At 39.2% G+C, this 15980-nt stretch overlaps 1 protein-coding gene across 2 annotated transcripts in view; it reads right to left on the bottom strand.

Moving 5' to 3' along the window:
- LOC119494460 (polycomb group RING finger protein 3) overlaps nucleotides 1-15980 on the bottom strand; it is a 64079-nt gene that overhangs the window by 37848 nt on the left and 10251 nt on the right. The window lies entirely within an intron of this gene.

Raw genomic sequence — 15980 nt, 5'->3', positions numbered from 1 at the left:
CCTAAACTGACAGCTCAGTGCTTTATCAGGTTTTAGGATAGTGTAGTAGGAGCTCCAACGATTGCCATAGAGGTATGCAGACACAGCAACAGATTTAGCAGCATTGGCTTTTGGATGTCAACTTTCTTTAATGTGAGCAATTGAAGCTCCTTGCAAAGACCCGCTATTATTGTATACAGTATACAGGAAGGGATGGACTTTGAAAACTACATTCCTGGTGACTACTAGAAGTAAGAAGTTGCTCTACTAGAGTTAACTTTTGCTGCTATGGAAGTAGACACAACTTTTGAGACATGATTATTAAACATAATTTCTGCCAGTAAAAGCCATTTATTTCATACCCAATAACAAATATCACATCAGATTACAGCTGCAATTTTTAAGTCCACGGTGATGTCTTTAAATATCTTGTTCTGTCACTTTAATATGATATAAAATAGAGGAAAAACAGCAAATCTCCATATTAGAGAGGCTGAAAACAGCATTTTCTGTCATTTTTGCATGAACAATTACTTCAACTATTAATCGATTATCAAAATATTTGATTATTTTTCTATTGATGGACTAATCATTGCAGCTCTAAATCAGATCAAAACAGACTATAAATATGGCTGCTTCATTTTTGCAGAAGATTGAGGACCATGTAGCTAAATACATATTGATTCTGGGTCTGAGAAGTGAAGCCAATGCTGAAGTGCCTTAAACTTGCATTCTTTCTAACAGCCAGCAGGGGGCGACTCCTCTGGTTGCAAAAAGGAAGTCTGATTGTATAGAAGTTTATGAGAAAATGAGCCTACTTATCACTTGATTTATTACCTCAGTTAACATTGTAAACATAAGTTTATGGTCTCAACTGCAAATTTGTTTTCAGTTCATGAAAGTTAATTACATTACATTAGTAACATTTTTGCTCACCAAAAAATGTCTTATATACAGTCTATGTATAAACCCCAAGAGTGCTGGAAATGCATGTAACAGTTTAAAATATGCATTAAATCCAGGTAAAAATAATGGGGTGTGCCACAGGTGCAACATAGGAGAAACAAAAACAAAACAAGGAAATTGAAATATTATCCGGCACTTCAGTCTTGGCTACATGACCTTCCCTCTTTCTTTCACACCTCAGAATAAAATCTACATAATTTTTCCCCCACTTCTGGTGCGTCTCTAGTAACAGCCATTCGTTGTCTGAAAAAAATTCAATCTCTCTTGTAGCGCATGTTTACATATTTAAATACTGATATCAGAGGACAATGAATGCATTAGAAGCTGTTTGGCTTCCGGGTGGCAACTTTGAGCGACTAATATAATGTAATTCAAGCCATAACCAATGCAGAAACACTGATACAAGTCCTCTGGATACAGCTAAGTCTGGAGATTAACAACATTTGCAGTCAATCATGAGCTGAACAAGTCTCAGTAGCTGATAAGTACATACACAAAGACACACACACACACACACACACACACGCACACACACACTCTGGCATCACAAAGAGCCCCTGTTGGCCTGCCTGTGGGTATTGGAGTGTTTGGCCTCGGTATAAATTGGCTGCCAGCTGGAGCGACGGACACTGAAGGCCGGCATCAGTGGACGGAGCCAGGAGGAGAGGCCTCTTCTTGTTGTGGGAGCTTTTGGCTTCACTTCAAAACACACACACACACCCTCCTAGGCCACACACACCTCCAACACAAAAAAGTGCACAAAAATCTAAACATGCTCTTCTAGCCTAACTGTATACGTATTCACACATCCTCCGTCCGTCACACACACAGTTATTGTCTCCTCTTAATTCTGTTTGATGGCCCTCAATCCTCCAGCCAGGATTCGCTGCCTGTGGGGAAATCAGGCAGACAATAGACGCGATCCAAAGAGAAGCAGACTGCAGCGGGCCAGGAGGCCGGACGCGCTGCCAAGAAGCAGCAACACTTGAATAATTGAGCTTTGAGTTTGGGTTGTGAAGGCCAGGAGTGAAGTTAGTGAAGCTAATGTGGAATACGCCTCACAGGTCAGACACAAACACAGAGAACAGACACAAAAACTGGAACTACTGGCTGTTTCTGCTTAAGTTTGTGTTTGGATTTACTTCTTAGGTGTAAATCAGTGGGCAACCTCCAGGGTCTGAAAAATGAAGCCAATGCTGAAGTGCCTTAAACTTGCATTCTTTCTAATAGCCAGCAGGGGGCGACTCCTCTGGTTGCAAAAAGAAGTCTGATTGTATAGAAGTCTATGAGAAAATGAGCCTACTTCTCACTTGATTTATTACCTCAATAAACATTTTAAACGTGAGTTTATGGTCTCAATTGCTAGTTTCAAGTCTTCTTCAATACAGCATGATGTTCATTTAGTAAATTATGGTCCCATTTAGAGTCAAATAGACCATAAAGCAGGGGATGCTTTAGGACGTGGCTACCTTGTGATTGACAGGTCGCTACCACGGTGTTGAACAATCTAGAAGTTGTTTGTCTTTTCGTCTTACAACTTTAACTCTTTCACAGTGTGTTTTCAGTTCATCAAAGATAACATTCTGGTCTTATTCAGCATTCAGTTGTACTTGACTCCGCTCTCTCGTGTCACTTCTTGTTGCAAAAAAAACAAGATGAGATCGCCAAAAAAAACAAGATAGTGACGGCCAAAAAAAACAAGATGCCAACGGCAAAAAATGCCAAACTCGAGGCTTCATAACGATCCACAGTCCACAAACCAATGGATGATGTCACGGTGACTATATGTCCACTTCTTATATACAGTCTATGGTGTAAATGTAATTGTAGAGTAAGAAGGACATGTGGAAACCATTTAACAACAGTTTCATGTACTGTGCGATACCGAACTGGTAGCAAGTGCCAGAGATTGTGTCTCCTTCTTTGCTTCAAGCTAAGAGTGTATCAGAGTGAGCAGTGAGGAGGAAGAGTTGGTACATCGAGTACTTCTTTGTGTCACAGAGTGTCTCCCAGAGGCTGCAGACAAGACACACAAAGATTCAGAGATCTGATCACACTGACAAGATGACAAGGAAGTCAAACCACCAGATACAAACTTGCATTTTATGTTAAGTTATTCTTCACTCACTTTGCCAGGTAACCCGCCATCGATTGGAGGCATATTGACAACAGTTATTGACAGTGGGGGCAGCCCTCATGTCAGTCAAAATCAATTCGGTTGGAAAACAGAGAAAGTGGTTAGAAGAATTTTTTTTTTTTATTCACCAGACAACGTAGGGAAACAAAAAGTTTATTGTTCTGTCTTTTTTTCCACAAATGTGAAATGATCTTGGACAACGACTACACCTCGGGTGATTTTCCAGGAATAAAAACTGATTAATGTGTTCTTTGTAGCAGAATGAGTAAAGTTCCACATGTTTACTTCCTACTGGAGTAACTATTTATCTGAAGTCACGACAGCTGAAACAATTTGTTTGACAGGCTAAGTGTTTTTTTCAAGCTAAACTGGCAAATATTCTCTGGTTACTGCTTCTCAAATGTGAGCATTTGCTGCTTTTCTTTGTCTTATGTTAGTCAACTAAACATATTTGGGTTTTTTGACAAGACAAGCGATTCCAATAGGGCTGCACTAACGATCATTTTCATTGGCAATTCATTTGTTGATTATTTTCTTGATTAATCGATTAGTTGTTTGGTCTATAAAATGTAAGAAAATGTGGATGAGTGGTTCTCAAAGCCCAAGATGACGTCCTCAAATGTCTCGTTTTGTCCACAACTCAAAGATATTCGGTTTACTGTCATAGAGGAGTAAAGAAACCAGAAAATATTCACATTTAAGAAGCTGGAATCAGAGATCTTTGAAACTGAGTAATTGATTATCAAAATAGTTTTAAAACACATTTATTAATCAATTAATCTTTGCAGCTCTAGATTCCAATACATCACCCTTGGGCTCTGGGAAGTCACGCCGGGCATTTTTCAGTATTTTCAGACATTTTATAGACAAAACTTGAATCAAGAAAACAGGGATTGTTCGTTACACACACTTTCACACGCAGACCCTGGATGTGACATAATGAGCACGATCCTTTTTGAACAGTCATACGTCAGTAAAGCTTCATACAAGATCTTTGAATGTAGTTCCAGACACATTATTTGCAAACTAACGGATGTCAAGAGTTGCTTTTTCTTTACTTGGTCACCTTAAGAGAAGGTTTTGCAACCACTATCAGCCTGCAATCAGCTTTCAGCTGTCACGACTTCAGGCAGGTAATTAGGATCGATCCTAATCATTCACTTCACCTGCTCTGTGTTTAGACTAACTCTCCCCGTCATTACCGCCACTCCCTCCTGCAGTAACCTTTCCCACTGATTCCCATCACCTGACCATCTCCGCCCACTTACTCACCTGCTCCCCATTTCCCTGATTAGTGCAGCAGTTTATATACCGGCTCATCTCCACTCTCCAGTCTTTGCCAGACTGTCTAGATTGCATAAGGATTAGTTTGCCATCCTTTATTCTCCCTGTCTGACCCACAGTTTGATTTCTCTCTGCCTTGCTCCTTATTGGATTTGTCTGCCTGATCTACCTGATTTGCACCCTTTCCTGCCTTTCTTAACTGAGTAAACTTGGACTTTTATCTTAATTCCCTTTCACACTAGACAAAAACCCACTAACACCTGGCTTTTGTCTTAAAAAGGAAAGGTTACAATCAGCATTCATTCTCAGAAAGAAATGACAGCAGTCGTCACGGGTATTTATCAGCTCCAGCTCCGATCAGCAGTGATGAAAACATGACACCCAGGTGGACACGTATTGAAGTTAAGATATAATAAATAAAAACAACAGGGATTTGTACAATTATTCTAATTCATTAACGTACAAAACACAATTAATATGCTCTCCTCAAAGCCACCAGACTTCAGTCAGAAAACGTACATTTTACCTCATTGAACATTGTAAAACACAGTTCAAACTCCACAGAAACTAAATAAAACTCATCAGAACCATCTTTGTTAGTCTTTCCACTGTTCCAACAATCACCAACTCTGGTTTGGTCAATATAAACCCCATAATTCACCTAGTTTGACGTGAAAAGAAACAGCCGTTATATGTGCTCATTAAAGCTACCAGACTCCATTCACAGAAACAGTCATTTTACCTTGCTGATAAAAATGCGAAATAAATCTCATCAAAACCGTCTTTGTTAGTATTTCCACTGTTCCAACAATCATCAACTCTGGTTTGAGAGTTTGAGAGACTGAACAGTCTATCATCTATTTTTAGCAGGCTTTCTCGTGTTTAAAAAACCTGCATACACGTACCAATTTTGGTGGGAAAACACAGGGTATTACCTGCTGTTCTGTGACTCGTGCTTCTAGGTTCAAGCTATTTTCTGAGCCTGAATTTATGTCTGAAAAGGCTAGAAGCCACTGTTAATTAAAAAACAGGGTTACTTTGGTAATTTTAGAGTTACCCATGAATTACTTTTGTAAACAGTATTCTTTCTAAAAAAGAGACACACTTTTTTTCGGAATGAAGGTCGATTTTCTGAGCTTTCACACAGCGAATAAAGGCATCAACCAATCACGTTGAGTGGAGCGGTTTGAGTTTTGCCTATATTTATGAAACAACAACATGATGGCACTGTTGTCTGAACCAAAACGACAAACTTTATTACTCCTTTCAACCTTGACAAAGGCAGCGCAGACCAGATCCACTCCTTCTGTTCTTACCTTTCACAATAAAGGTAATAATAATTTTGTGACGTATATTTGTCATGCCCCCGGTGTGTAAAAGGCCTTAAGTCTTTCAGTTTGTGCCCATCAAATGCACTGAACATTGACACCAAAAGGATTTATGTTCTTTTCTTAATTTTATAAAAACTCAAACAAACGTTTCATGACTCAGACTCTTCGTTATCACCGACACAACCTATGTGTTCATGTTACGCAGCCAAGGTCACAGCAATGACGCATCAGTTTTCGAACTACTCTGCTTGAGTGACTGTCCATGAAGGCCAGGATGATCCTGTTATTGATCTCAGGACCTGATTGTCTGATGAGAGTGGAGCAAGAAAAACAATCGCTACGCAGAATGTGGAGATCCTGTTTACCTACACGCACAAATTCAATACAGCGAGAGATTAGACGGTCAGAAAACAACCCGTTTAAAGACGACTCGACGTGCTCATCTCTGTTGAAACATGTTATTGTGCTGCTGAAACCCAAGTGTGTCTGTCCCACATGCAACCAAGTGTGTGGACCAGTAGCGGTTTCCATCACGTACACCAGTTTGAGTCATGTGTAGCTCAAGGTGGGATGAGAAAAAACTGAGGGGAAATTGGTCAGATTACAGCAGCAACACGGTTTCTTTCTGAGACAACAGCTCTCATGCTAAAAGGGTTGGGTATTCCCACCGGAGCCACTAGTACAAAGAAGCACATACTCCTGACACTGTAAGGAGCTTTGGATATACAGTATGTTTCCACTATTAGCATCGCCAAATGGGCTTGTTATCCTTCCCGTTATTAAATACAGGCTCTGTTCTGGAGCACGGGGTGGTCCTACTGTGCAGACAGACAAAGACACAAACACTGCCTGAACATAAGGAGAAGATATCAAAGAGTAAACAGTCCTAACAGCCAGAGGCTCAGGACACGTTGGCCACCCCGACGGCACGAAGACAAAAGAGATAAGCTTCAAATGAGGAAACAGAGGCTCTGAAGAAATCTCTTCAAACATGTTGTGCCTATTTCTTTCTATATCCCCATCTGCTAAAGAAGTACACTGAGTCCTGATAATTACATTTGCTTATAACAGCTCATAGGCTTCACTTATTTACTATTAATCCTGCCAGATATTTCTACTCTGTCTAGCTGCTCAATGCTCCACTATGTTCCCCAGCTTAGTCTTTAACTGTGTCTGTCTGCTGTCTGGTGCTGAGCAGGTAGGTTACAGTAGGTTTTTACTGCTTTTGAGAGCAGTGAGAATGAACCACAGCAGTAAAGTAAGGGACCGGACGGCTATACAATGAGCTGAACTCACTATAAAGCTCCGTAAAGCCGAGGAGAGCTGCAGATTCATATGATAATTCTCTGGAGGTTCGTCCCTCAGGCGACACCTCTCACATTGTGATATTGTTTCTCGAGCTTTAACGATTAATCAATTAGATGTCAACTATTAAATTAATCGCCAACTATTTTGATAATTGATTTTAATAATTTTTTCAGTAAGGAAAAAGTCTAAATTCTCTGATTCCAGCTTCTTAAATGTGAATATTTTCTGGTTTCTTTACTCCTCTATGACAGTAAACTGAATATCTTTGAGTTGTGGACAAAACAAGACATTTGAGGACGTCATCAGGCTTTGGGAAACACTGATCAACATTTTTCAGCATTTTCTGTCATTTTATAAACAACCAATCAATTAATCAAGCAAATAATCAACGGATTAAATCGACAATGAAAATAATCATTAGTTGCAGCCCTAATGCCCCATTTGATATATTGTTATAAAAATAGAGAGTGGGGTGGCTGATGGGCGATATATAATGCAGATTTCTTTTTTGCATCTGATAAAATACAACAATTAAATAAATTCAACAAAATTGCTTAACTTAAATGACCATTTATTTAACATTGCATTATCTCTGTTTGCTTAAGTAGATACGCACTCTGTCTGTAGTGCACTTATTTTAAATTAGAAAAAATAGAAACTAAACTAAAACTAAATTTTGTAAAATAAAAAATAGAGTTTTAGTGCACTTAAGAGAGCATCATATCCTCGTTACTGAGTTTGAACACGCCAATTAGCTTAAAATGGCATTAATCGACTAACCGATTAATCAGTCTATCACTAATAAATATATTGATTATAGCTGCTTTAACAGCTTGTTGAAGTGACCTTTTGTTTTGATTTCAGTGATTTCTTTGGTGCTTGCAGCTGCGTTGTTTCTGCAGAACCCTTCAAAGATATCATCAATAGTTTGCACATGACTCCTCTTCAGTTTATTCCAAAACAAACAAGTGTTGTCAGTGGAAACATAAAATGCATCACATCCTCGGGGACGGGGTTGCTATTTTATTAGAAATATGTAGTACAACACGCTGGCCGAGCATTCACACAGCAAATGAAACAAGCTACAGCAACACTATAGAGGGATAGAAAAGACATTTTATCATACGAATATGGAAGATTGAGGATCTTTTTCTACACGTGATGGCCTGGACTGGTCGACATTGTTGATCATTAGGGTTCACAGCTCTGTTAAGCTCTTGATAACAGCTGGCCCTTGATCAACCACACCTACTGCAGCTACAGACATTCAACTGTAAACACTAATAACCTCTCCTGAACCCAACCAACCTTTGGTCCAGACAAGAAACCAGGAGGATTAATGTTGCTTGGCTTCATTAATACTCAGTGGTCAATTTGGCTTAAAAGCAGTCCACCAGACAGTACTGATACCAACAAAGAGTCAATCTGAACGAAGTCATTAAACACCAGTAATGAGCAGAGCTGACTGCTGCTCCCAGAGTGAAGGGAAACAAGGTGATAACGAGCATAACAGCTGTAAAAGTTGAAATTATTCAGAGAAATTCAGTGCTGGTATTAAAGGGACTGAAAATGTTCTTTGTCAACTGTCACACAATTGAAAGAAGCTGTCAAGATACCACAATACAAGGCTGTGTAATCTACAGAATATTCAGTATCACAGATATTAAAGCAGTCAGATTACACTGTATTACGATGCAGTGCGGCAGAAATATTATGAGTTTCTTGTGTTATAGTTCAGTGTTTATCTTGGCGTAGCAGATGGGTCGATAGTAGAAACTAAAAAGCTGATTGAAAAACATAAATGAACCCGAGTCAACTACATCTCCGACCTCTAGACAGCCGATTGTGACGAGTGGATTAAATAAAAGGCTGTCAGAAGACTGAATGTGCCTGTTGTTTCCTCACAGAAATGTCAAATCCTCCCTTTCTTCTTCAGAGTCTCAGCAGTGATCCAGGCTTTGGTGCAACAGTGTAATCTTGGCTACATGTTGTCTCTTCTCTATCCCAGATAATCATCCTCAGGACCACCAGCAGCCGGCCAAATGGTGCTTTATTTTGGCGGGGGGCTGGTGCATTAGCCACTTGTAGTTCACCAGTCACACTGGAGGGGAACCAACTGGTCTCTTTTCTGTTCTAGAAAGCCTCTTGTCTGGTGAAATGTTTTGGCAGATGAAAATATGGATGAACTGGCCACTTTAAAAAGGTAAACAAATATTTCAAACCCTGACCGCTGCACGGAAGTAGTTAATTTACACTTCAAATAATGTACTTGTGTAAGTATTGTTATTAAGACAAAATATGAATATGACAACACAAATGTTTTGTAACTCTGCGGCTTGCAGTATAATTCAGTTTGTATGTCTTTCTTATAAAATACACATACTGTAAACATTGTTTTTTTGCAACATAAGTTATATATCATTATCATTTGTGAAAACGCATTTACAATTCTTACATAAAATGAAAAATAAAGGCTTGGATTTTTGAGTTTGATTTTGCTTGTAATGAAGGAAACAGGAAATTAAACTTATTGCAGTGGCTCTGCAGACTGCATGACCACGCTCTGCATGTCTGAGACACATTTTTGAGATCTGAGACAAACCCTCTTGGTTTCATGGATCTTCAAGACCTCGTCATGAGCTGTTTCAAACACACAACAGGTTTCAAACATTTCTGATTTCATTAAACAAAAACAAGATGCACTAGTAGTTGTAGCAACAAGGAGACGGGCCTGAGATGGGAGCAGTTTGTGCAACATGACACTTGTCTGGGAACAAAAATGTCTTGCAGGATTTCCTGCAGTGGTTTTTAGTAGAGAATAGAGATGGGTCATGATTTTAGATTTTTCGAATAGTCGTTGTAAAAAAATCAAATAGTTTATGCGACTATTCTTCCCATCTTAAAAAATATATATTTCCCTTGTATTAACCGTTGCAGGCACTGCCTGAACGTGCCACACACGTTTTACTACCTGTAAAACGTGTGTGGCACGTTCAGTTAGGCTCTTTTCTGTCAGCGCAGGAGTGTGTGCTTGCACAAACCCTCGTGCTCCCTCCGAAAGGAGAGAGGAGAGTTGGGTAGCCGGAGGCGCACTTGGTTTAAGGTTCCAAATGGCGGGCCAGGGACCTAGCAACCAACAACACAGGACACACACTACATTTTGTTTTCCAAAGTTACTCCGGTTGTTTCACTGTCCAGGCTTATACAGGAAACCAATCTAAACGCCAATGATGTCATTACATTGTGTAATCTTCTTTTATTTACACTCGAGAGATCATTGAGGAGCTCATTTACAATGACATCGAGACAATTGCAAAAACAAAGAAAAGGAAAACAAAACAACAGTGAGATATACAAAAAGAGAAGAGGCAATACTATTATAAAAATAGTAAAAGCCATTGAAACTTAAATAATTGTATATATACATTCGGATATTTAAGATGTAAAATACAGTATGTGCTAAAGCCCTAGAATTTTGCAATTACGATAATTTGACAGATTGAATTGTAAAATCAACTTTTATTTAGTAAATCAACATTTACTTCATGATAAGTCTATTGTCTGTTGCCACTTTAAGGCTCAGGGGGAAACAAGCAGTAGTGCTACATTACACAGCAAAAGGCCAGGTGATTTATAGGAGGTCAGCACCTAAATTAATAATTGATAAAGAGATGAGATCCATCTGTCAGATTCAGCAGCCGATTGATGGATCAATCACACTGTACGTCCGCTGTTAGCAGTTTATCAGAGCAGCACGTCACAATGTTGGGAACGTTATTAGAAAAAGTGGAGACAAAACAGCTCAATAAGGTGTTGATGTGTGAAGAAAAATCTCACCGCTGCACTGCAGGTCAGACAGCAGGCTATCAGCAGCGTTTTACCCAGTAGAGATTACTGGGACCAGTGGGCCAGAGACATGGACAACAAAGTGAACTGTCTTTAAGCACGGCATTGAACATCCCAAATCCACGATCACCATTATAGCTGAATATCCCTGAGTCAGGTTGAGGAGTCGAGCAATTACAACCCAATGACACAACAAATAAAGATTGTGTTTGTGATAATGACAGCGGTAGCATTATCCAAGTCAGCGTTAGCGCGCTGCCTCTAAACTGTGGCTTGCTGGGAACATTTTTACAGCCTCACAAACACAACTCACTTAAATTAACCGTCTGCCACGAGTTAGATTTTTACAGGCTGTTCTCTCGCTGCGACGGCGTCCTGAGGCTCAGCGCTCTTCCCCTCCCGCCACGCTCAAAATAATCTGGATAAAAGCATGATTAGGGCTCACACAAGCATTTGTCTGGTGGAGCAAAATCAAAGGATTAGCTTTTATCAGATAAAAGACAGTCTAGATATAGTTTGAAAGGCCATGATTTTGTGACTTAATGGTGCATATTATTATGAAATGTCATAGATTAAGTCATTATACTGTAGCAGCATGTGTGATTTAATGTAAATTAAAAGGACATTTGCTTCAGGCTGTGGTTTTATTGTTGTAATATACATTTCCTCCCCAGTTAGCCTACATGTCCGGCTCTGGTTAAAGTGACGTAGTTTCAATGTTGAAGTGTTATAATCACCGACCACATGTCACTTCAGTGTCAGACTTCACCTAACGCAACCAGCCTGTCAGAAATGTCACTTCTTTAATGAACTGGGTGATGACAGTGTGCAAGAGTCCACCACCTGCCACTTATCCTGACAATGCCTCAGTGATACACTATTTCAAACTTTTATTTACCCAGGGAGGGCTTGCTGAAAACACATTTTCTTTCAACATCTCTCTGCTTTATATTCTTAGTTACACCCAGTCAAACCACAGTCACCTACATATATCTGAGCAGTTCCACTAGTGTGACTGGGAGTTTTGTACTTTGCTTAAAGCCACATGAACAGTAGCAGGTCAGACAGGTGAAGGAGGGTGCTGGTCCTCTTTCCTGCCTTGGTTTTCCCAGCCAGAGGAGGAATTCACAGTAAAAGTATGACAATAACTTTTGGCCATTTAAGCAACAGCTTCTACATGCAGTATTTTATGTTTTTCAAATGAAGGCATGAATTCCCTTAAGACCTTTTACTTCCAGATATAAGGAGCATGCTGCTCTTCATTTCTCTGACACCAGTGGTTTTACAGCAGCAAGGAAACGATCTGATGACAGCCCGTGGTAGAGATAATGTGAAATTACAACTAGTAAGAATAGTATAATTTAGAGCTACGACTAAGGATTACTTTCAGTTTCAATTAATGTCGTGATTTTTTCCATGATTAATCTTCCATAATCTTTCTTTTTTTACACCCTTATGAAATTGGTCCAATAGTCATTATTTGACTCGTGTGATTGGCTGAAGCTTAAAACACTAAATTGTGTGTATGTGCTGCACGCATTTGGAGCATTTTGCAACGCACGTTAAAACTAAACACGATCGTACCTATAGTTCAATTTAAAGCCCTAATTACAAACTACTCCGCTCTTGAATGTAACTGTTTTTAACTGTGTAATTATTCTGTTTTAATTGTACTCTTGATATCACTGAAAATGAGGGCATGCCCTCAATGATTCCTCGGGATTTAAATAAAGGTTGAAAGAATTAATAATCTTTTTTTTTTCTATAAATTGCCTGAAAAACCCTGAAAAAAATGCTGATTATAATTTTCTTATAATCTTGAAATGACTTGATTTGCCGGCCAACAGTCCAAAAACTCAAAGATATTTAATTTACTATCATAGATGACAAAGATTACGATTAATTGACTATCAAAATAATTGACAATTAATTGGCTGTTGATCAACTAACAAACTCATTGACTGATAAAACTGATTCTCTTTTTTTGCTGTAAAGCAATTCAACAGATAAGCAGTGGAAAAATAAACTTTTGCCTGTACTGTAACCTCTTGTTGGATTTCTGGGCGAATATAGTCGATGTATCGCCCACCCCTAGTATGACCTGTGAGCTTCTGTATGTGACATTTCCTCTTTTTATGTGTTCAGACATGATGACTTTCACTCATCATGCCCACTTCACAAAACACAAAAAAACTCACTTCCTGTGCACCAGAGAAAAACATACCAGGTGTTCAAACAAGGATTTGTAACCAATATATCATTAACTGGGGATATTAACTAAAAGATGAATATACTGCAGATTATTACTAGTCCTAATACTGTAATATTGATGTTTAATCACATATTGACATGTTATCACGGAGAGTCTGACTCAGTACCTGTCACCTCTAATTAACACTTGTTACTGATGCAGAACACACACCGTTAAGAGGAAAATCCTCAGGTCAAAGTAGTCCTCTTGTGAAGCTCTTGGCCTACTGACCTCTATGATAATGACACCAGAGACCCTGAGGCCCAGAGAGGATTTGGGGGAGGGGAAAAGGTCCCAGTAACCACCGCCCTATACAGTGAGATCCGCCCTGCCAGGGGTCATTGGAGGACATTTTAAATGGTCACAGTGGCAGGAGGGAGAGGAGGAATTTAGAAAAAAACATTTGATTTCACCACTGATTTATCTGTTGATTGAATGTCTTATTTTTAATATTCGAAGCTTCGATTGAGGTATTCGAATTTGCTTTGAATGTCTGTCATCATCACCCTATAAAAAAAAAAAAAATTCTCGAACACAATCCTCAGTTTGAATAAAGTTATTCATCGGAATAAAATGAGTAAGGCTGAGTGTCCATATAGTGTTTTTTGTCTGAGCACTAGCGTCTTTTTTCAATTGTTACCAATGCGGAGAGAGCGTATACAGCCGCTCTGTGCACGTAGTTGAAAATCTTTGAACTTTTCAGAAAGGCGCTGGTGTCTTCACTGTGGATGGATCGCTACCCAGCATCATGTCAGTGCTTTTCTGCCAAAAAACGCTATATGGACACTCTTTTTTATTAAATCAAATGTCTTTTATATAACTCTTCAGTTTCGTCCACTTAAATACACGTAGGTGCGGTCTGACAACTACTGTGTGTGTGCTTGAGAGAGGGAGTGACAGGAGAAGAGAAGAAAGGCTATTACACGCACTGTTTCTGTAAGTTATTAATAAGTTAATCGGAACACGTCTTTGTCACCCGCCCACCCGAACCCGTGATATTTAAGCTTACCCGAACCCACCCGTACCGGCTCGACCCGACCCGAGCATCACTACTACGCAGCCACCACTGGAATCTAATTCTACAAATAATATAATGGCGTACTAATAATACTAGTGTAGCCTCCTCTTCATCTGCAACTGTGCAGATACCGGGTTTAAACAGAATGAATAGACATGCCAAAAAAAAGCTGCACAGCATTCTAATGTCAATTTAGAATTTCAATCCAATTACCTAAAACCCAAATTGCTTCTTTTGTCCCAAATCAAACTAATTGAATTATACAACAATATAAAACAGAGAAAAGCAACAACCAAGACAAAGAAAATTTAAATTTTCAGAAGCGCACACCAGCAAATATTTGCTATTCTTTCCTTGAAAATGACTTGAATGGTGATCAATTGTCAGTTCATTTTCTGATTGATCAAGTAATCTATTAATCAACTTTCAACCTCCTCCACTGAATATCTGCGGTAAGGTAATACATCCTTATCTGTTGTCCACGTTAGAGGATGTACATTGTGTAAAAACATGTACAGATGTATCATGTTCAATAGCTGTAAATCAAACTGTTACATTTTAGACTGAACAAATGCCAATCGTTTCCCATTTCTATTTCTCAGTGTAAACATATTCAATCTGCGGTGGAGAAGCTACTTGCTGCAACACGGAGGATGCAATGAGCCATTACGTGGGTTTGTTGGTTAACAGGCTTGCAGCCGTGTAGCGCTGTCTTGCTTTTCCAGTTTTAACCACAAACCGTGGGCTCCAGGCCGCAGGCAAAGACAGGGTGAGTCGCACACAGACCCAGAGATGACAGTTATTACCCATTTACTGTACAAGCTGGGCTCCAGCACGAGGCAAGCAAGTAATTAATTCCTCATTTGGCTCACCGACGTTCATTTACGACGGCTTTCTGGCCTCGTTAAACTGACAGAGATGCTAAATAGTACTGTCACTTGAGCGTCGCTGTGTTACACACTTTCATGAGATGTTGGTGTAAACGCAGACCTTCGCTGACCCTTGACCCGGTTTATCAAACAGCTGACAGACCACTAAATAAAAGCTGACCTGTGAAATTGTCTGTTTGGTTTCTTTTTATGAGAGCCTGAAATTGTGTAAATGTTGCCACACACGTGGTGTGCTGATGAAATAATCAAGCATCTCAAATTCAATTTTATGAATCATATACCTCTTTCTCATGTCTTATTTGCTGGCAGTGAGAAGACGCTGAGCACTCTCTGTCCATAACACCCATCATTTGTTGGGTTTCCTGTGAATCATTTAACTGAAAGCTGAGTGGGCAGCAGGACTCTAGTAATCAGTGTTATCTAAAATGCACAATATGTATCTGGTCTGTCTTACAATTGTATCTGCAGTATAAGAAGGCAGAAATGTTAAGAACGTAAAACAAAGAAAACTGTTTAAAGTTTTGTTTTTTACTTGTTAAACAACTTAATATATAATAGTAATAATAAGAGACTGTTTTCTTCTTGGAGCCATATAGATAAGTTGAGTCATAAATGGCCACAATAACATTTACAGCATAGGAAGTGATATATCTTGGCCGTCAGTGAGAGCTGGTGCTGGTGGAACGAAAGCTGTGGGTGGAATAATGTGTAAATATAAGAAAAGTGGCCTATAAGAAGTAGGGCTGGGCAATATATCGATATTGTGATATGAAACTAGATATTGTCTTAGATTATTGGATATTGTAATATCGTAATATGGCATAAGTGTTGTCTTTTCCTGGTTTTAAAGGCTGCAGTACAGTAAAGTGATGTAACTCTCTGAACTTGAATCAGATTCTTCTAGCTGTTCTATTATTTGCCTTTACACACTTAGTCACTATATCCACATTACTGATGATTGTCAAAAATC

Source organism: Sebastes umbrosus, chromosome 9 (genome assembly GCF_015220745.1).
Source record: "Sebastes umbrosus isolate fSebUmb1 chromosome 9, fSebUmb1.pri, whole genome shotgun sequence".
NCBI classification, from domain to species: Eukaryota; Metazoa; Chordata; class Actinopteri; order Perciformes; family Sebastidae; genus Sebastes; species Sebastes umbrosus.
This window is presented reverse-complemented; position numbering and strand designations above follow the sequence as displayed.